Genomic DNA, 22988 nt, shown 5'->3' on the forward strand with positions numbered 1-22988 from the left:
GTAGCCCCTCATAGTTTTCATGTGAGAGAAGATGGTATTGTTTCCTGAAAGAGAGTCAAGAAGAGGGTGATTTCATAACAGTGCACTAGGATAAGAGAATAATAAAGTACCCACAGAGGAGTAATTAGAACCCCCTATTAAGTAAGGAATGATTCAAGGTTCGCTAGGGTGAATTGAGAATTATTTCTTTATCTTTTCCTAAATTTTTTGTTCAAAAAGTATCATGTCTCCCCCATCTAGTGGGCTTAAAAAGGATTTATGTATGTAGGATTGATTCTGTACTGTTTTGGATATTCCTTTTTTTCCTTTGTTTTATTGGATATTGTAAATATTCAAAATTAAAATAAAAAAAAAAAGAAAGTACCCACATAGGCATTATTTTATAAAGAAACATAGGCAGAACTTTGGGGTCCTTTACTACCAATAAACATCGGACATGTTTTCATATACTGTAGCAAGCAGTGCCGAGGGAGGCAAAGAATTCATATAGTGCCTGAGTTGAAGGTAAGAAAATACATCTAATCTATTCCAACCATAAGCAGTGCGCAACTGGGAAAGTGTTGGTAGAGTACCCTCATCAGTAAGGATCTGATACAAATAGGAAATGTTTCCCCTCCTATCCGCTAGAAATCCGGCAGCTGTCATACCTGGTAGAAAGGAGCCATTTCCACAAATGGGCAAGAGAGGTGTAGTCTGAAAATCTCATTTCATCTGGGTACACACTTGCCAGGTGGATCTCAAGGGAGCAAGAAAAAATATAATAGGAGTTCCCCAGGACAGCAGCCACAACTCGAGGGGTATGCAAGAGATAACTGAAATGATAGGGTTTCCAAAGCTGTAATTCTACCGGAGTCCATGAGAAGCAGGACGTAGAGAAAACCCAGTCATGGATTTGCCGCATGTGACAGGTCTCTACAAATCTCCGCAAAGGCAAGTTTCAAGTTTCAAGTTTATTAGGATTTTATATACCGCCTATCGAGGTTATCTAAGCGGTTTTACAATCAGGTACTCAAGCATTTTTCCCTCTCTGTCCCGGTGGGCTCACAATTTATCTAACGTACCTGGGGCTATGTAGGATTAAGTGACTTACCTAGGGTCACAAGGAGCAGCATGGGATTTGAACCTACAACCCCAGGGTGCGGAGGCTGTAGCTTCAACCACCGCGCCACACACTCCTCCACAATCCCAGTCCACCCCCATCTATTGGCAAAGCCACCAGGCGTAATGGAAGGCATGGTCGGCCGACCAACCAAAGAAACCCACAGAGTAGTTTTTCCAGTTGACGCTCCTTGTGAAGATCAGCTTACAATTTTTTTTTAAAGTATTTATTTATTCGATTTTCTATACCATTCTCCCAATGGAGCTCAGAACAGCTTACATGAATTTATTCAGGTATTCAGACATTTTCCCCTATCTATCCTGGCAGGCTCATAATCTATCTAATGTATCTGGGGCAATGGGGGGATTAAGTGACTTGTCCAGGGTCACAAGGGGCAGCAGGAGTTTGAACCTGCAGCCTTAGAGGGCTGAAGCTGTAGCTTTAACCACTGCGCCTCACTCTTAACCTAGGCCTACTGATGTCTAAGTTAAGGTGCCTATATTAAGATGCCATTTATATACGTAATATGGGCCTTACCGCCTACAGAATGGGTAGCGGTAGGGCCTCATGCAGAAATTGCCACATGCTAATGGGAAAATTAGCACATGGCCATTAACAGAGAAAATAGAAAAATTGGCCATTTTACCCTGGTGGATAAAATGGACTTAGTGCAGGGGAATGACCCACATAAGGCCACACGAAGGCCACTTTTAACTGTAGTTTGTTAAAAGCCTTCTTTATAAAATACTAGCATAAGTGGCATGCATGGATATTTATACCAGGCCTAGGGTAGGATGAATGTATGGGATGATAATTTCATGTATGAACATAAAGTGTAGCATTTTATAATCTGCATGCACATTTTTGGACTCTGCCCATGCTTCACCCTACTGGCAATGAACACACCATAGGGTCGATATTCAAAGCGATTTAGCTGGCCAGTTGAATTGCCTGTTCGGAGCTAACTGCTAATTTGCAGCGGCACTTACAAGGGGGTGCTGAAAAGTTTTCAGCCCAACCAACCAACTTCCTATATTCCTATATTGCCACTGTAGCTGAAAAGAGTGTTATCTTATTTCATTAAAGTGCCAATTTGTAGAAACAAAATTCTATGTTTTGACATTCTTACATTGATTGAACCATAATCACATCATTCTCTTCTTGGTTGGGCTGAAAACCTTTTATCTCTCCCTCATAAATGGTTGGTGCCAGTGAAAATAACCAGTTACCAATAACTCAAAAACAGCTATTGGGGGGGGGGGGGGTCCACCACTTGGCCAATTAAGTGCTGATAGCACTTAACCGACCAGGTGAACTGAATAAATAGGAGTGCATAAAAGTTAGTCCTATCTTTGCAACCACCCTCCTTTACAAAACCGTGGAAGTGGTTTTTAGCGCAGACCAGTGTGTTAAATGCCCTGCACTGCTCCCTATGCTCAAAGGAACTCTATGAGTGTCAGGAGCAGCGCAGAACATTCAGCACGCCAGCCGGAACTAAAAACCACTTTTGCAGTATTGTAAAAGGGGGGGAAGGGAGGGTTTTATGTAAAAAACCATAGCTGGTTAAGTGCTGAATATCACACTTAAGCGCCTATGTGTCAGTCAGATTCATAAACTTGAAAATTCACTGCTGGAGTCTGAGCATGGCCTGGCATTGAATTTCTGGGTTTAACGATAGCAGTAGTCAGTCAGCAATATTGACTTCATAATGTCATGCAAGGTATTTTTCAACTACTCTGTAAGGGGTTATTTACACGCATATGCTGCCATATCTGTCTGTAAATGATTAAAATACCCCACAGCGGGCGCTAAATTGTTGATTGCTGTTCTGTTTTGAAAAGAAAATTGGACGACAAAGCAAGTAGAGGGGCCCTTTTACTAAAACACAGCAAACTATGGCCTCAGCATGCTTTAATGTGGGACTTTCCTGCAAGCTAAGCTCATATTTAAGGCGCCATTATTTTAAGGATTTTTTTTTTTTTTTTAATTTCCATTAGCACACAGGACTTGCAAAATATTAATGTGGGAGTGTTGGATAACACTTCCATGCCCATTCCCTCACACATGGCATACCCGCTCCTGAAAAAAATTACAAAATAAAAATAAAGCATGATTAGTGCACACTGACGCACATTGTAGTAAACAAGCATTAGTGCTTAATATAGGGGTCCTTTAACGAAGGTGTGCTAACTGATTTAGCGCATGCTAAAGATTAGCATGCGCTAAATGCTAACGTAACCATTATATTAAGAACATAAGAAATGCCTTCACCGGATCAGACCATAGGTCCATCTAGTCTGGCAACCCACACACGCGGAGGCTACGTAGGTGTTCCTTGATGAAGACCTTGTTTACTTGTATCCCTCAATGTGATTTGAAAGAAGGTATGCATCCAACTTGCCCTTGAATCCTAGAATGGAGGTCTCCGTCAGAACATCCTCCGGGAGAGCATTCCAAGCGTCCACTACTCGCTGTGTGAAACAGAACTTCCTGACATTTGTCCTGGGCCTGCTGCCCCTCAGTTTCAGTCCATGACCTCTTGTCCGAGACACATTTGACAATGTCAATAACGATGTTTCTTGCTCTATTTTATCGAATCCTTTTAGTATTTTAAAAGTCTCTATCATATAAAAATACCGAGGGCTGCATGTGGCCCCCTGGTCACGAGTTTGAGACCACTGGTCTAGAAGAATGATAAAGAAACAGTGAGGACATAATATATTAATTTCTATAACAGGACATGCATGTTGGCGTTTAGCACATGCTAATCCTTAAAACATACTAAATCAGTTAGTAAAAGGACCCCATAGTTTAGTAAAATGGCTCTAAAATGTTGTTTTCCACTGAACCCATGTGAGTGCTCAATTGTAGATAAACACATTACTGTATAGCCAAAGACAAGCTGCAGACATTACTACTTAAAGTATACGCCCTCTTAAAAAATTACTCCTGAAATGTAATCATTTAATGCAGTGGAACGGTGGCAAGTCAAATGCGTGCATGACAAAAGTGCAAAGACAACTGCACGCAGACAAGTGAGCGCAAGACAATTGAGTACAATGACAATTGAGCGTAAGTCCTTTGAGCGCAACTGACAATTGAGTGCAAGACATGCGCAAGACAACTGAGCGCAAGTGTGCGGAGGTGGAGAGCGCCAGAAAATGTTAACACAATCACGCGCACGTTCATGTAAGGATGTAAGTTACGTCATTGTCATACGTGACTGTGTTTTGCAAATGCATTTTTAATCACTATGGTTACCTAGCCTCCTGTCTTGCACTCAGTTGTCTTTGCGCAATTGTCCGCGCGCTTTTGTCTTGCGTGCATTAGACAATGAACCCAGTGGAACACATCACTTTATGCTATTTTTATTTTGTTCTATACATTCTATACACTTAACATGGCAACCACCTGACTTCAACAGAGGTTCAACAAATTCAAGGGGCATTTTGCTCTTTTAAGCAGCGGGATTTTAAGGAAAAAGGTTGACAGCCAAAAATGCATTTCCTGGAAAGCAACCAGGAATTGCAGTGCCCAGCACAGAGTCCCCAGCAGGAAGGAACAATTTTAACTAATTAGGGTGAACAGAAGGGTGTTGCATGTGGTCAGAACATTCTGTTAGACCTCAATTTTATTGGCATCAAGTCAGAGCCAGTCGGGATTCATCACTTTCTTTCTTTTCTTTTTTCTTGTTTTGTGAATTCGCTGCAGGAGTGCAGGGCACACAGCTCACATACGTACATTAGGCGAAAAAAAGGCAAAGGAAACGCCAAAGTTCATCGAAAGTACAAGTAATTAAAAGCAGATTCTCAGCAGCCTGGATGTGTGTATTTCATTGTCAAAGTTATTTATAAGCCTCTAAACATTAGGGAAAAAAATGTAACCATATACTGTGGACCATCTTAATTTTATGTCTAAGTCTGGAAAAATAAGACAAGAAGTCTGTTTTTCATCATCTTTCAGTCTATATATGAGAAAACTGAGTACCATGCCCTCAATTCAAATTTTATATATTGTCCTTGACATTTGAAAAGCTGACCTTGTAAAGTCTTTATAAACTGAAAGCAGGACCTTTTAGTTAGCTGAAGTGCGAGCTATTTAAACATAAACCAATGCTTTCCTTGATGTATAGGAATTCTGTTGGTCTGTTAAATAGATGGGGAGAGGGTGGACAGAGGTAGAGAAGCAGCAACATGAAGGCTTGGCAGCCTTGACTTGGTAACCTGGCCATGACCTCTGAATGACCCTATATTTGACCAGGTCACATGGGACTCTGGCTGAGCACTGTCACTGGACTATTCCCACCCCGGAGGCAACAGGTGCAGATCACAGGAAACAAAGGGATACCATAGGATAGGTAAAGACAGATATTGGTTTTCTCTTTCATCAGAGAGCCTTTTGTTATTTAACAGCGAAAGAAAGTTTAGCAACCCGCTTTTCATTCGGTCACTGGATCCATCTGCATTTGACCACTGCACACTAGCACAGAAGAAAATATGCCATTTTCGATCTGTTCAAGAATGAAACACTGCCATTACAACTTCTACTACAAACTTCCTGAGAATGATTTTACATAGAAATCCAATGTCAGATTAACGTTAGTGAGTAAGAACAAATGTTCAGAAATCTGATTTTTCAAGAGCTGGATTTCAATCCAATGTGAACATTTTCTTAAAATGTTTTGCAAACTAATCTAATCTAATCTTTGGTTTATATACCGGGTCATCTCCCAGTGGAGCTCGACTCGGTTCACATATAATTAAGACTAGAGTACATAGCAGAAAACATAGGAGAAGGAAGTACTAATTAAAAACTAAGAAAAGCATTAGAAAAATAACTATAATATTATCATTTCGTTGAGGCTGTAGTTAAACTATTTAAAAATTCCGAGAACAACAAAGTTTTCAGGAATTTACGAAATAATTGCAGCTGGCTTAAAAGCCTAATGGAGTCGGGAAGTTCATTCCAGATCTCTACAAACTTGAAAACAATGACCTTACTCAAGGATAACATCATGAATACTAATTTTATGTGGTGGCTGGTAAAAATGTAGTTTTGCTGTGGTTTGACATAGCAGCAGCATTTGATCCTATATAGGCCATTCTTTGCCGCTGACTAGATTGAGTGAAATGGGCTTAGTTTGAGGACTTTCTAAAAAAAATATAGAATATAGTGTGAGAAAAAAAGGGGAGGAATCTTTTATATGGCTTGCTACTTGTGGAGTTCCCCAGGCTCCCCTTTGTCACCAGAATTGTTAATGTTTAAGTCCTTTGGGTAAATGGTTGGCTGACTTTGGACATTTTTTCATTGTCTTATGCTGATATTTTTGTTCTATGTCCAGTGTGTGAAATATTTGATGAGACTACAACATGAGTACAATCTTATATTAATATAGTGTAAATCGTGTTTTATTGTTGTACAATCAGCAAACACACAGAACAAAGCAAAAGTATAACAAGGTCGAGAAAACCAAAAGTACAAGACAAGTTTTGGAAATAGACCCTCGTCCCCCACTCTGCCCACTCCCGATTGCATAAATATAGTAGAAATCTGGAAAATGCTAATTTCTTCAAACTGAATCAAAATAAAAGCTAATTGCTTTGGTTTGGGGATTATAGTGAAGTTGGAAATTTTGCAGTAAAGTTATCAGAAGAGCCACTTAAGATTGAAAATAAGTCCAAGGTTCTTGGAATAATTCTCGACTCAAAATGTATCTTATGAATTCCATCTGAATTACGGTAACTTACCAGGAAACTCATTTTTTTCCACAAGCATCAATTAAGAACTATAAGATTTTTTTTTAGCAGAGAGAATTTTGGAACTCTTGCTTAGGCTGTTTTGACACCTTATTGAGATTACAGGCAGGCCCCAGGTTAAAAATGAGTTACGTTTTTAAAGCTGTTCTTAAGTTGGATTTGTATGTAACTCAGAACTTATAGATTTTAAGATTCTTGCTGCTTACCTCTGCTCCCAGCTGACAAAAGGATCAACTGTCTCTACCAATGTTCCCTCTAAGGTACAGCATGCACAACCACACACTGTTGTTAATGTGGCCATGGAACATTCCTAAATCTGCTACAGGAGAATTTTAGGAGTCTAGGCCACTGGAAATACTGCTTAGTGAAATCAAATAAAGCCGCAATCGCATTCTTAAGTACAAGTCGTACTTAAGTCAGGTGTCTGTAACTTGGGGACTGCCTCTGTAGTAATTCTTTGTACTGTTCCTTGTACAGTTAAACTTCGTTGGAGACCGCAGTATTTGCAAAATACATCTGCCCGGTTGATTTATTCCCCTTGGAAAATATATGTTTATCTATTGTTAAAATTGCACTGGCTTAGGATAGACTCTAGAAATAATTTTAAGGTATCCTGCTTAATTTACAAGAATCTACATGGTTTAAATGCAGAACATGTTGTTTATCTCACTTTTCCCCCTTTTTACTAAACCACAATAGCGGTTATTAGTGCAGGGAGCTGTGCTGAATGCTCCGCGCTGCTCCCAACGCTCGTATAGTTTCTATGAGCATCGGGAGCAGCACGGAGCATTCCGTGCAGCTCCTTGTGCTAATAACTGCTATCATGGTTTATTAAAAAGGAGGGGGGAGGGTTATTCACTGCACACTACTACTAGAGATTGATTGGGCGATTGAAATCAAGTTGTGGAAAATCTTTAATTTTCCTGAGTGCATTAATATGGAATAATATGATGTATTCAGCAAATTCCTTCCTATATTCAATTTAAAAAAGCTCTAAAAACTAATCTGTTTCTAAACTAATATTGCATAATGGTTGATTCATGGTAGTGTCCCTTCTAAATGAGGAGGCAATCTTATTGTAATCTGCTCTGCAGCTTCAGGATAAGCGAGGAATAGAACAGAATCGTATGCATAGTTCTATTCTGTGATAAAAGAACATAGAATGAAGTTTCAATAATGTTTCAATGGTGGTGGTCAAGAGCACCAAAAGTCCATAGGAAGAGTCACTGTTATGAAATTGTTATTCTTATAAATCAAGCTTTATTGAGATGTCACTTTGTTGATGTGACATCTCAATAAAGCTTGATTTATAAGAATAAAGATTTAATAACAGTGACTCTACCTTTGGACTTTTGTTGCTCTTGCCCACCACCATTGAAACATTATTGAGACTCCAATCTATGTTCTTTTATTTGAGTGTTTGTGAAGATCTTTTTTTTTAGATCTATTCTGTGAACATAAGTACATCCCAACCCTTGCTCTGTCTCCAGGAATGCATATGCCTGTAAAAGCAGGAATAATTTTCAGACTATCTAGTTTTATGTACATATACCCCTGGGTAATTTTATAAGCATCTACCAGAGTGTGTAAAATGTTTAATATGCTTGAGTCACTTGTAAAATTACCCCATTAAAGAGCAGTGATTGTGTTCTATTTATTTCACAGAAGAATTCCACTCTGCTTAAAGAGGTTATAAAGTGACACCTAAGTTGCCTTGATGATACCATCAACCATATGAAAATGACTGGCAATGTAACACCATTGACAGCTAGAAATAGTTTATTGCATCTCCATACTTCAGACCTGGAGCAGTTCTTTAGATTATAAATCAAAGTTAAAAATATGCTAAGAATACAGTCATATAGGTAAATGTACAGATGTGATAAACAACCTTTCAAAAAAATACAAACGATCAAAACACACATTTATATACATGAAAAGATTAACCACAGAAATGACTGTGAGAATGGTGAACAAACCATAGTGGTGCAAAAGCAAATATAAATAAATTAAAACTAATTACAGACACAAGGAAAAAAAAAAAGAGATAATCTGGGATTTACAAAGCTCCAAAAACACTACAAAAGAGACAAATACTACAGAATGGTGAAAAGCATTAAAAAAAAATTTTTTTTAAATCTTTATTCATTTCCAAACTTAAATCAAGTATAATAATAACATATATCAATTAAACTTTCAAATACACTTGAAATCTTACAAATAATCCTTATATTAAAAATAATATCTCCCACCCTTATTCAATTATGAAAATGAATTCATTGATAATAATCAACACAGAATTCCCTCCCCCCCCACCCCCTCTAATATCCTAAAATTTTTATTCAGGGAAGAATAATTTTTAATCATTACAATATTCTATTAATGGCCTCCACACATCCTTAAATTTGTTATAATTTCCTTTTTGGACAGCTAATGTCCTTTCCATTAAAGAATCCTTTTACAATAAGTGTGAAAAATGGTTGCACTATACTGCACTTTTACTGCCATGGAGACAAATTTTTCCCTGTCCCCGCGAGAACTCATTTTCTCGGCCCCGCGAGTTCTTTTCCTGTCCCTGCCCAATCCTGCAAGCTCTGTTCTCATCTGTACAAGCCTCAAACACTTTAAAATCATAAGTGCTCGAGGCTTGTGTGGTTAAGGCAGAGCTTACAGGAATGGGGCAAGGACAGGGACAGCAACAAAACTCACGGGGACATTGAGTTCCTGCGGGGACAGGGAAAAATTTGTCCCCATGTCATTCTTAGTACCGGGTACTAATTGCAGTGAGCAGTCTATGTCCATTCTACACCCATAACATGCCAAATTCATATCACCTACAACAGCAGAAAGAAAAGCCAGATTTTATATATGGTGCCTACCGAAAGGCATCTAGATCAGTGCACCTACCAATATAATTGGTTAATTGGTGCTAATAATTGAAAGCCCCGTTAAAAACTGATTAAACAATTAAAAAATGAATTTGTTGGTAGGCACCTACAACTTGGATGTAGGGGTCTACATTGAGGTGCCTACTGGCGCCTATCTGAAAAGTAGGCTTGGTTAGGGATAAAGCTTGGACGTGGATTGAATTAGGTGCTGGTAGGTGTCTATGTTAAGCATTGGTATATTAGGCCAGGAAAACCCTGGCCTAATATATTGGCACCTAACTTGATTTAAGCGCTGCTAGGCGTGATTCTACAAATGGTGCCTAACTTTGAATGACATACAGTAGGTACTCTTTCCCTTGGTGTCTACCGAGTTAGGTGCTGTTTGTAGAATCAAGCCCAAAATGTGCAAATTAGTGCACACAGTCATATCACTATGATAACAGCTTATTTGTATTGTGATAAAGATGTTAGTCCCAACCTTTCTCCTCATGATTTATTAATGGTCTCCATCAGATCCCGCCCTTGAGCCAGAGGCACCTTCGGAATCTCCTCAGTCTCAGGGGGAATACCAGTCCAATCCAAATCCTTGAAAGTTGAGACCTCAGGAGGGAAGGAAGAAAAGGGTCAGGGGGAGTTGCTCAAGGAAAAAGGGATATGATTTGGGAGACTCAGGCAGAGGATGAGGCTATCCCTATGGGTGTAGGTGAGGTGGGGGTTCAGGAGAAAGATATAGAAGTAGACCTCTAGAGGTAGGGGAAAAAGTCTTGGGGAGGAGAATCATATGAGTGTTCTGCGAGGGAGGTGGCTTTCTTTCTTCTATGCCTGAGTGAGCAGTAGGGCATGGGAGATAAATCCAGGCAACTTTGAACTGTGGCTTGGAATTTCTTTGCCAGTGCTACTTCTTCAACTTCTCAAAGCCCCATATAACTCAGGGTGAGATATAAGCTGAATTTGCAGAGAGACTAATTTGCATATTCTTCAATCCTGAAAATCTGATTGTGAGCCCACCAGGACAGATAGGGGAAAATGCTTGAGTACCTGAATGTAAACCACATGGAGGAGCATAATCGAAAGGGACTTCTAAGTCCGTTTACGTCCATATCGCAAGTCGTCCAAAGTTAAAAGAGCCTGACACATTTTCGAAAGATACGTCCAACTTTTTTTAACTTTTGAAAATCGTCTAATTATACGTCCTGCCGATCTGATCGTCCAAGCCACTAAATAGTCCATCTTTATACCACATTTCCGGCCAACATTCCGTCCAAGTCCAAAACACCTAGAACAAGCCCTGTTGGACGTGGGAGGGGTCTGCAAAGTGATGGACTGCACACCCAGACATGCCACCTAAATAGTGCACAGGGCACCACTGTGAACTTCACAAAAAGGGTGCCATGGCTTCTCCTCATTACAGCTCCCTTATAGGTGACTGTGAGCCCCCCAAACCACTTCCAGAATCCTCTAGACCAGTGGTCTCAAACTCGCGGCCCGCCAGGTACTATTTTGAGGCCCTCGGTATGTTTATCATAATCACACAAGTAAAATAAAACAGTCTCTTTAGCCATAAATTACAATATTATTTGAAAGACTTAGCCAAAAGGAAAGATTTATAAACTATAAAAGAGTTTTAACTCGTTAAAAATTGTCATTTCTTTAATAAGACATTAACTATTTTTTTCTGAGGCCCTCCAAGTACCTACAAATCCAAAATGTGGCCCTGCAAAGGGTTTGAGTTTGAGACCACTGCTCTAGACCCACTTATCTACCACCCCAATAGCCCGTATGGCTGCAGGAGCCACTTATATGCCAGTCAAAAAGGATTTGGGGGGTGTATAGGGTAATGCACATGTTTCAGTATCAATGCAGTGATTACAGGGGCTTATGGGCATGGGTCCTCAACCCACCCCCAAGATGACTTAAGCTGCCTTTGGGATGGACAACTAGGCTTTCCTATGCCAGGTGGCCAGGTGATGATGGTCTGGAGGCTGAAATTTAAAGTTGTGAATAAAATTTTTATGGAGGGGGGGGGTTGGTGATCATTGGGGTAGTGTGTGGGGGTCTGTTATGTGTTTGCAGTGCTTATCTGTTGAGTTTAGGTGGCCTATGAAGGCCTAGGTCATTTAGAAATACATCCAAAACCCGTTTTTATTTTCGGTGCTTGGACGTTTTTGAGAAATGTTCGTCCAAGTGCCGACTTAAGCCGGTTTTTGGACGTTTTTCTTTTTCGATTATGAGCCCCTTAGGATTTATTTATTTATAACATTTATATACCACTTATAGCCTAAGGGGCTCATAATCGAAAGAGAAAAACATCCAAAAACTGGCCTAAGTCAGCACTTGGATGAACATTTCTCAAAAATGTCCAAGCGCCGATAATAAAACCGGGTTTTGGACGTATTTAAAAATGTCCTAGGCCTTCATAGTGCCACTCAACATTCAAAGTTAAATGGGGCATTTTGGGAGGCGTGTCAAGGGCGGGAGTTGGGCGGGATGTGGGCCGGCTTAGACTTAGTCATACAGCATGTATAACCGAAAGTTTAACAACAGAGCCTAGACGGAACTTGGACGTTGTGACTTAGACCATGTAAAATAATCAACTTCCTGTCAATGCAAAGGATTTACAAACATCTAAGCCAACCAATGTGAGAGGTTACAAAGGAAAAAGCCTCAGAGCCCTTCCCACAAACCCCGTAATGAGTGAAACCTAAGTGGGAAAATATTTCAGAGGTAAAACTCGTCATAGGCCTAAAAAACCTTATATATTGCTTAGGCAAAGCAGGAAGAACAAGAGAAAATTACTTCAAGCGCTTTCAGCTGCTAATTACTTCATTTCAAATAATCATGAAGAGAAAAAAATGAACTGGTACTTATCCCACATGAAGGTAGGTATGTAGAGCAAGTATCACATTGCGACGCAGTGCCCAGCGTTTCACCAGAACCACTCCCAACCACTTGTAACTCCTCTGCTTCTGAGTAGCCTCTCAGGTAGTGGCCGTGGCTCGAGGCACCTGGAAGTGCACGGATATCGCCGTGATGACATCACGCGCATGCGTGATGTCATCATGTCGATGTCCGCGTGTGTGTGAAGGCCCTGAGACGCCAGTGGGAGGTGCCAGAAGGGAAGAGGCCCAGAGAAAAGGATAGGTGCTGGAGATCACTGATTGTCTACAGGACGTGCTTCTTGCCACGAGAGGCACGCCCCGTAGGCAGTCAGCTGGTGCTGGTGCCTCTCCTCCTCCCCAGTGTACCGCGGTACAGTTTGAGATACACTAATCTACAGAATACGGGTTTGCCCAGTGTAACAGAATGTAGCATTGTTTGACAGGGATTCATTTACAGAGCTAAACCGGACTGCACAACTTACAGGAACATCACTTTAGTTACTAAAAACTGTAGGCAGTATAGTTCATTGCCTATCTTTCAGCTCTTTTAGATACTGTGAGTTTGTAATAAATTGTGTTTTTATTACATTGCAAGACCAAGTACAGGCCCTCTTATTGCTTGAAGCCCCGCCTCCTCGATGCACACTGCGAGCACTGCTGCCTACAACTTCCAGAGAGCTCCATTAATTAATGAAGTTTCTTTAAGCTACATCAGGGATCATCTTGCTCATTTAAAATTTTACTCAAAAGTATATCTGTAGCATGTCAGCAGGACTTCAGTCTAGAGATTCAGTCTTAAGAAGGGTTTGTAGCATATCATTAGAAAACACAATGGTGCTTATTTTGGAAGCTTATTTGGGTTTTAGGCATGTATAAACCGACACGTAGACCTTTATATTGCATAAACAACTAAATCCTGATTTACAAAGCTGGGATACATACCCATGTCTAAAACTGAGAAATATGCACCTAGCAAAGGGGTGTGGGTTGGACATGTTTTTGATGGGACTAGGGCAGGTCTACAAAAGAAGGCTTCTCTAAACGTGCAGCTTTTAAATTAGAAACTGGGGGAAGGCCGACAGTTGCTCAGAAGAGCACGGTAAAAGATATCACCATAAAGGGAAGGCAAAGCATCCCAATAGTGAGATTGAAATACAGGCCACAGTAGATCAGGTTTCCTTAAATACAGAACAAGCTAATTTTAAAGATTGCAAATTATCCGTGACAACTGTTGAGCAAATTGTAAATAGATGTGACAAACATTGTTTGATGGTGTCTGTATGCAAATGCCAGAAGCCTTAGAAACAAGATGGGAGAGGTAGAATACATTGCACTAAATGAAAAGGTAGATATAACAGGCATCTCTGAGACCTGGTGGAAGGAAGATAACCAATGGGACACAGTCATACCAAGATAACGTCATGATAGGGTGGATCAAATTGGTGGAGGCTTAGTGTTATATGTTAAGGAGGGCCTTGAATCGAATGGACTGAGAATTCTACCGGAACAGAAACATACCTGGGAATCCCTATGGGTAGAAATTCCATGTGTAAAGGAGAAAGGATAGTGGTGTACTACCGTCTGCCTGACCAGGATGAACAGTCAGATGCTGAAATGTTATCAGAAATTAGGGAGGCTGACAAATTCAGTAACTCAATAATAATGGGTGATTTCAACTGCCTCGATATTGACTGGATAAATGTAACATCAGGGCATGCTAGGGAGATGAAATGCCTTTATGGAGCAGCTGGTTCAGGAACCGACAAGAGGCAAAGCAATTCTAGACCTATTTCTAAGTGGAGCACATGAATTGGTGCGTGAGGTAATGGTCCTGGGGCCACTTGATAACAGTGATCATAACATAATCCCTGGAATAAGTTCACACAGGAAATCCAATAGCATTTAACCTTAAAAAAGGTGACTAGGGTCTAGTTCTCGGGGATGGAGGCCCATTTGAATTTAGCAATGGAACAGTGCTCTTTGGGTGGGGAAGGGGGTCGGGGGTGTTCTCTGGTTTGTTTTTTTATTGGGGGTGGGGGGTTCTTTTGTACATTAAGCATCTGGTATATTTGTTTTCCTGTCGGGGGGGGGGGGGGGGCAAGGGGTGATGGATGGACTACTCCAGGGCTCCTGGTGTTGGTTGTGCTTATAGACCCAGGTCTGTTAGTGGGGAATAGTTGGATAGGTGATTTCTGAATATTAGGTATAAAAATGATGATGACTGTTTCTCTCTGAGGTTGATGATTTCCATTGTTTCGTACTCGACTTTGTTTAAGATTGTGTTGCTATTTTCATCAATAAAAATTGTTTGAACATACAAAAAAGGTGACTATGCTAACACGAGGAAAATGGTTAAAAAAAAAAAAAAAAGGTCAAAAATTTACATCAAGTATTGATGTTATTCAAAGATATCATCCTGGAAGCCCAGACTGGATATATTCTATGTATTATACAAGGAGGAAGGAAGACCAAGCAGCAGCTGGCGTGCTTAACGAGTGAGATGAAGGAAGCTATTAGAGAACAGCATAAGGCACAAGTATCAAACACAAGGCCTGCCTGGCTGTTTAAGTGGCCCGCGGCAGTGCTCCCGGAACTTCCCCTTCTCGCGGCCCAGCATGTCTTCCCTCCCACGCCGGTCCGATGTCGCCATCACGCTGAAAAATTTACCTGCCTCAGAAGTAATTCAGCAATGTTATCCGTGGCTCCCCTTCCTGCTTTCCATCTGACGTGGTCCACCCGGGTGGAATCAGGAAGTCGCGTCTTTGGAGACAAGAGCACGACAGATGGATAGCAGGAAGGGGAGCCGCGGGTATGCTAAAGCTATAGCCTCAGCATCCTGCAGTTGTGGGTTTGAACCCACACTGCTCCTTGTGACCCTGGGCAAGTCACTTAATTCCCTATTGCCCCAGGAACATTAGATAGACTGTGAGCCCACCAGAACAGTTAGGAAAGAAATGCTTAAATACATGAATCTAAACCACTTACACTATAAGTTGTATATAAAATACTATCAATAAATAAATATCTTTATTGGACAGTATCCATGTCCATATTTTGAATTTGTAGTTTTATAAAGCCATTTCCACAGGTCAAACAATGGCTTTTATCCATGGAGAAAGGCTTTCAGAATTCTGTGTGCAAATTTGCAATTTTGCACAGTACTTAAGGACAGTGGCGTACCTAGGGTATGTGGCACCCGGGGCCCATCATTTTTTGACATCCCCCCCATGTAAAAAATTTTTTTTTTTTTTTTTTTTTTTTTGCAATAACCATGAAATGGAATAAATGGTCAGAATAGAAACAGGCAGTGAAAATTTTCTTTTATTGAACCTCATATATGTAACCATTATTCCAAACATAACATAACATAAATTATGTCTAAATTGTTATGACATTAGAAGTACATATGGAGTAGTTGCAGATGATGCTTGGGACAGTCCTGATTGTGTTAGTTCGGTTTTATGTGTTTTTTGAATAGAAGGGTTTTTATTTATTTTTTGAAAGTTTTGTAGTCTGCGGTCGAAGTCAATAGGTTGTAGAGTTGGAGGTCGAGAGTTGCAGCTCGAATGGCTAGGAGGTTGTTGAACAGTTTTTGGTTGGAGGGTGTGTGAATGGTACGTGAGTTCTCCTATGTCTAGTTGAGGTGGATTTAATTAGTCGATTGTTCCAATAGGCTGGGCTGTCTCCGTTTATTGCTTTAAATAGTAGGCAGGAAAATTGGAAGTGGTTAGTAGGGATAGTGGAGCACATCTGGAGACTGAGTAAGAAGGTTAAAACAACAAACTTAAAAGCAACTTAGAATTCTCTTCCATTTTTGTTCCCATTATAAAAAAACACTGATAAGTTCCCAGGAAAAAAATACATTAAAATAAGAAGTGAAAACAAAGGCCCCTACAGATGAGAACATAACATAAGAATAGCCTAACTGGGTCACACCAATGGTCCATCATGCCCAGGAGCCCATTCTCATGGTAGCCAATAGTGCTGCCCAATTCAGAGAAAAATATTTCATTCGATTCGATTCACCCTGTTGAATCGATTTTTCGATTCGATTCACTGTTAATGACACCGCTTTTTAAGTTTAAACAAAGTACAACCATAAATTTCACAACAACAATAAATTTCACAAAGTACTTTAAAAAAAAAATCACATTTTTCCATTAAAGCAGTTCTGGAAACATTTGCTTGAACAGTATTTTTTCCCAGTCCATAAGCAAGCAATATGAAAAAGATTTCCTTAATTATCTACTCAAACATTTTTGCTATTTACTTTCATTGTACCTAGACTATTATTCAGTAGAAAAAATTTAGTTTGTTCAATCAAGCAGAACATTCACTCATAGAAGTCCAATGTCCACACAGGATTTGATTGAACAAACCAAATTTTTTCTACTGAATAATAGTTTAGGTATACTGAATAGCAAAAATGTTAAAGCCACACAGAAAAGCAGTAAAAGTCAATAGGTTCTCCAAGTGGGAACAACCTGATGTCTCAGCACTTGAGGAAAAGACCACGTAATAATGTTTATAAGATAAATCATATAAATGATTATACTGAAGCAGGGTGTCCTCAGCGTGAGAGGTAAGCGAGAGGAGAGAATTCTCCAGCGCTTCACACAATAAGGCACAGGTTAATCACCCTCTGCCTGCAGTGCACACCATCATAGGACACCTCAGGTGTGCTCAAATTAATCAATGTGATAAATTAAACAGTGATAAACAATTGGTCAATCACAAGAGTGCAAGATCAAACAGGTTGTTCCCACTCAGAGAACCTATTGACTTTACTGCTTTTCTGTGTGAGTAGATAATTAAGCAAATTTCTGATAGCCTACAGAACTGATTCTCACCTTCCATCCCCAGCCCCCAAGACTTACCAGACCCCCCCTGCCGATGTATTTACTTACTGCCTGAACTGGATATTAAATCGTGGGGAAGAGAGGAGAAATGCGGGGAAAGAGCCAGCCAAAACTAGTATTTGTTGCTGCTGAGTGCACCAATCCAGGGCAAGCAGACGCTTCCCCCATGTCTTAATAACAGACAATGGACTTTTCCTCCAGGAATTTGTCCAAACCTTTCTTAAAACCAGCTACGCTATCTACTTTTAACATAACTTCTGGCCACTTCATTTTTAAGCTTAGATCTTTCCTTCCAAACAGAGACCTTGCTAGATGTCAAATACAGCACAAGGTAACTTCACAATGACTTAACTGTGCAGGAAATGAATCTCCTCATACACCCACCATATAGTGCAAAAATGTGCAAAGGTCTGTTTTTTTCTTTCGATCACTACATAGCCTAATGCCACACAAGCAGCGCTGTTACAAACATATTCTGAAGGTCAATGCTAAGGTTGACAAAGTTTCCTTCCTTGGACCAGAAGGAGATACTGATAAACCACTGGAAGAGATCCCAACATAACACCCAAAGACCCACTCAGTGTGTAAACCAGTTGAGTGGAGTGGACTAACTGGGGGTGGAAATGGGCCCAGAGTTTGCTCAGCAGAATTTCCCAGACTACCTCTTCCTCTCAACACACTGACATGCTACCACCACCACCAACACTAGGAACACCTCATGCCAGCAATGCTTATAAACTTTATAAAACACATTATTATATTTTCTTATAAAGCATATATTTTAACTGAACTCAGCCTTGCCATTCACAAAAATAGAAAAGTTCCCATTTCAAGCTGTCTCATGTACACTTTTCAAATCTAACATATTGTAATCACAAAACAGAAAATAAAATTATTTTTTCTACCTTTTGTTCTCTGGTCAATATTCAAATCTTGTTGGTCCCAGGCTCTTCTTGTCTTGCTTGCCAGGGTCTCCTTTATCCGTGCTAACCATCCGTCTGCCATCTCTGTCCTCCCCTTCCGTTTCCCTTCCCTCTCCCGGAGATCTGGCATCTTTCCTTTTTTTTGTCTCGATCCACAGATTCACCTTTTCTCAACTCACCACCACCCCAGGATCCACCATCTCTCCCTTTCTGTTCCCAACTATCCTCCTATCCAGTATCTCTATCCCTCCTCTACACCATCCCCTGTTTCCAAGTTCTTTCCCTTTCTGTTCCTTCCCTCCCTAAATCCCATCTCTCTCCCACTCCTCTGTTTTTAAACCCATTATTTCTAACCCCCAAAGTCTGGCATATGCACATATCTTTGAACCCCCCTTCCCTCTCTCCCTCTGTGTACTTTTACACCAGGACCCCCCTCCCCCGAAGGTCTGTCCCCCCTCCGAAGGGCTACACCCCGCCCCTGAAGGACTGCACCCCACCGAAGGACTTTACCTCCCATCCGAAGGTCTGTCCCCCTCTGAAGGCCTAAACCCCACCCCTGAAGGCCTGCACCCTCCCCGAAGGATTGTACCCCCACCTGAAGGTCTGTCCCCCCCCCCTGAAGGCCTGCACCCATCCCGAAGGCCTGCACCCACCCCGAAGGCCTGCACCCCCCCCGAAGGCCTGCACCCCCCTGAAGGCCTGCATCCCCCTGAAGGCCTGCACCCCCCCCGAAGGTCTGTACCTCCTGAAGGCCTGCACCCCCCCTGAAGGCCTGCACCCCCCCTGAAGGCCTGCACCCCCCTGAAGGCCTGCACCCCCCTGGAGGCCTGCACCCCCCCGAAGGTCTGTACCCCCTGAAGGCCTGCACCCCCCTGAAGGCCTGCACCCCCCCTGAAGGCCTGCACCCCCCCGAAGGTCTGTACCTCCTGAAGGCCTGCACCCCCCTGAAGGCCTGCACCCCCCCTGAAGGCCTGCACCCCCCCACCCGAAGATCTGTCCCCCCCTGAAAGCCTACACCCCCCCGAAGGTCTTTACCTCCCACCCAAAGGTCTGTCCACCCCCTTAAGGCCTACACCTCCCTCTTAAGGCCTACACCCCACCCCTTAAGGCCTACACCCCCCATCTAGTACTGTCTAATGCAATTAGGTACGGGTCAGGAGGCCAGAGGGGAAGCAGGACATTGCAGCAATTCCCAACTGACCCTCCCCCCTCGCCCTCTAAAGCAGGAGCCGGCTAGCAAGAGGAAGTTGCTGATCCTGCTTTAGGGGGGGAGGGTCAGTTGATGATTCGGGAGGCCGATTTTGGGGTTTTTAAAAAATTGATTCGGGCAGAAAAAAAAATAACAATAAAACCACCGCCAAGCAGCCCAGCGATACTCACCCTCAGTTCCTGCCTTAATTGCAGTGTCCCACGCGGCTCGGGCTCCCTTTCTTGCTTCCACCCAGCTGGAAACCGGAAGTTGCTGACCAAGCTCCGATGGCGATGGGGGGTGTGGCCGTGGGGGAATGGAAGTTAAGAGAGAGGGCTCAGGGACTTCGGGGACTCGCGGAAGCCTTGGAGACGGGCCATAGCAGGGAAGTTCCCGGGCCATGACTCCAAGGCTCGAGCACCCCTAATGAGCTGGTACCCGGGGCGGCCCCCCCCCACCCCCCCTAGGTATGCCACTGCTTAAGGAGGTAAGGGTTTGTGGCTATTGAAAAAACACGTGCATACTTTTAGTCAGAAAAAGTATTCATACCAATCAACAGGTATATGAGGGGTTTTTCAATTTCTACCTGAGTATGAAAGAAAGTAGCAAGCATATTGTGACATGTCTCAAGGTTATTCATGCACAGTTGCGGCTCAGTGTGAATCTAACATTCCAAGAGACAGGATGTCAGGAGAGTCCTCTTGTGAATCAAGTTAGAAACTACTAGATTTGGAGCATATTTCAGTGATAAAATTTCTCATAAAAGAAAGAAAAAATCTAAAGGATATCCTTGAACACATGACTGCAGTTTATGGTGAGCCTGCTCCAATATCGTACAAAGTAAAGGTTTGTATTCGCCCAGAGAAGAGACCCCTCCTGAAGAAGAACACAAAACTCGAGTCGAGGGGCTCGGTTTCTCAGCATGACATTTAATGGGTTTTACACATGAGCACTTTTAGAGCACAAGCACTTTACTGATTTTAGTCCATGGCTGCCGATTCATCCAACAAGGAGCCTCCCATCAACTTTAATTGGGAAGAAAGGGACTGTAAAGAAAGCTATGATGGTCCCTCCGGCAACCATAGTTGAGTGATAACAGTGATATTGGACTGTGATTAGTTATATTATCACAGAATATTTCTTCATATATCCCTAGTAGTTGAGTTCACAGTCTGTGTCCAGTACTGGTCGCCGTACCTCAAGAAGAACATGGCGGTACTTGAGAGAGTCCAGAGAAGAGCAACTAAGCTAATAAAGGGTATGGAGGACCTCTCATATACTGACAGACTAAAAAGGCTGGGGCTTTTCTCCCTGGAAAAGCGGAGACTTAGAGGAGACATGATAAAAACCTTCAAGATCATGAAGGGCATAGAAAGAGAAGACAGGGACAGATTTTTCAAATTATGGGGAACCACAAGTACAAGGGGGCACTCAGAGAAATTGAAAGGGGAAAGGTTTAGGACAAATGCCAGGAAGTTCTTTTTCACCCAGAGGGTGGTGGATAGGTACCTGGAAAACCAAGGGATTGAGGGGTATAGAGACAGTACAGAATTAGTCAGGGACACTATTCAGGCAATTAGGCCTGATGGGCCGCCGCGGGAGCGGACCGCTGAGCGAGATGGACCTTTGGTCTGACTCGGCGGAGGCAACTTCTTATGTTCTTATGTCATTTCTCACATTGTAAAGCTTTTCTGTATAAGTCTTTTTCTGCTCGTTTAATATAGTTAAATTCACAAAGTTAAAATTTAAAGGAAAAAAGGCTAGTGGGATTGCCTTAGTGCAGGGGTGTCCAACCTTTTGGCTTCCCTGGGCCGCATTGGCCGAAAAAAATTTTCTGGGACCGCGCAAACGCTGCAGCAAGATAGAGGAGGGAGCCGGCAAGACGGTAAACACCCGGGGGCAGCAGAGGAAAACACTGCATCGCCCTCAACCGGGGCTGCACAAAATACTTCACGGGGTCGCATGCGGCCCTTGGACCACAGGTTGGACACCCCTGCCTTAGTGCTTGATAACTGGTAGAGTTAACGTGGGAACCTTTACCGCTAGCTAAACGGGAGGTGATAAGGGCTCCCATGTTAACTTTTCACAGGTACAGTTCACTAAGGGGGAATTCTTCAAGGAGTGTGTCACTTTATGATCTGCATAGAAACTGTGACAGGGGATCTGCCTCGATACTAGTGATGCAGGATTTCTCAGCAGCCTTTGACACTGCGAATCATAATATCATGCTTGCAAGACTGGAAGAAACAAAGATCTGTGGCACAGTATTTACATGGTTCAAATCCTATTTGTAAAACAAGAAGTTTCAAGGTTTTATTAAATTTTGATTCTATTGCTTATCAGTTCTGTTCAGCAACAGCACATCATTACCTTAGGCACTGAACTGTGGGTTGCCACGGGGTGAAGCAGTTTGAAGCCTGAATGTGTGACTGTGGCCGGGAGCGGAGTGGTAAATCGGCAGAGGACATTGTTGGGGAACCCACCATTCATTTAAGCGCAAGTGCTGCAGTCGAGCCAAGATCAACTACAGCTAAGGCCTGACTTCATTACTTTTCCTGTTTGAAATGTTTTTGTATGGTCTTTGAGTGACTTCCGTCAGAGTTTGGGTTTGGCTGAAGGCAGAAGTCGTGAACTCATAGAACTGTTATTAACAACATTTTTGTGGATAAGAAGATTTTTTTAAAGATCCATTAAGCTTGAGCATTGGAGCCAAACTGAGATCATTTTTTCTCCACATAATTTTTTCTTTCTTTGTTGGATTTATGTTTAATTAAGGTTTGGAGTTCACGGCATTGTTGAATTTGAGCCTCCCCAAACTAGTGTCAGCACGTTTCTATAATAACATACAGTATATGATAGTCCATATTATCTCCCATCTTATTAAATATCTACCTCAAGCTTCTGATTGAGCTGCTTTGGTCAATGGACACAAAATTCTATATCTATGCTGATGATGTGCAACTGCTCATACCCACTGAACCAGACCTACTCACAGCTTTAAGTAAACTGACTGCCTGTCTAACCACAACTCTGGAACGGGCAAACAACCCCATCAAAACAGAGATTCTTTGGGTTCCTAATACAAGTGGGCAAATACTTGACTTCAAAATGTCTTTTGGGAAGTGTGTATGAACTCCCCCTAAAATCACAGGTCAGGAATCTCAGGATACTGCTAGACTCATCGCTCACTCTGATCCCGCAGACCCGAACTATCTTTAAAAATTGTCTCTATCATCTTCGGCAGCTACAAAATCCCCATCCCATATATTGAAAAGACAAGTCTGACCACAGTGGTCCATGCCATGATAACATCTCAACTAGACTACTGTAATGCCCTGTACACTGGTCTAACCAAAAAGAGTTTACATCAGCTGCAACTAATTCAGAATGCTGCA

General features: G+C 41.9%; 1 protein-coding gene across 4 annotated transcripts in view; it reads right to left on the minus strand.

The window, feature by feature from the left end:
* The window catches only part of RARB (retinoic acid receptor beta), a 751528-nt gene that overhangs the window by 273575 nt on the left and 454965 nt on the right, over nucleotides 1-22988 (minus strand). The window lies entirely within an intron of this gene.

This window comes from Geotrypetes seraphini, chromosome 2 (genome assembly GCF_902459505.1).
Source record: "Geotrypetes seraphini chromosome 2, aGeoSer1.1, whole genome shotgun sequence".
Lineage (NCBI taxonomy): Eukaryota > Metazoa > Chordata > Amphibia > Gymnophiona > Dermophiidae > Geotrypetes > Geotrypetes seraphini.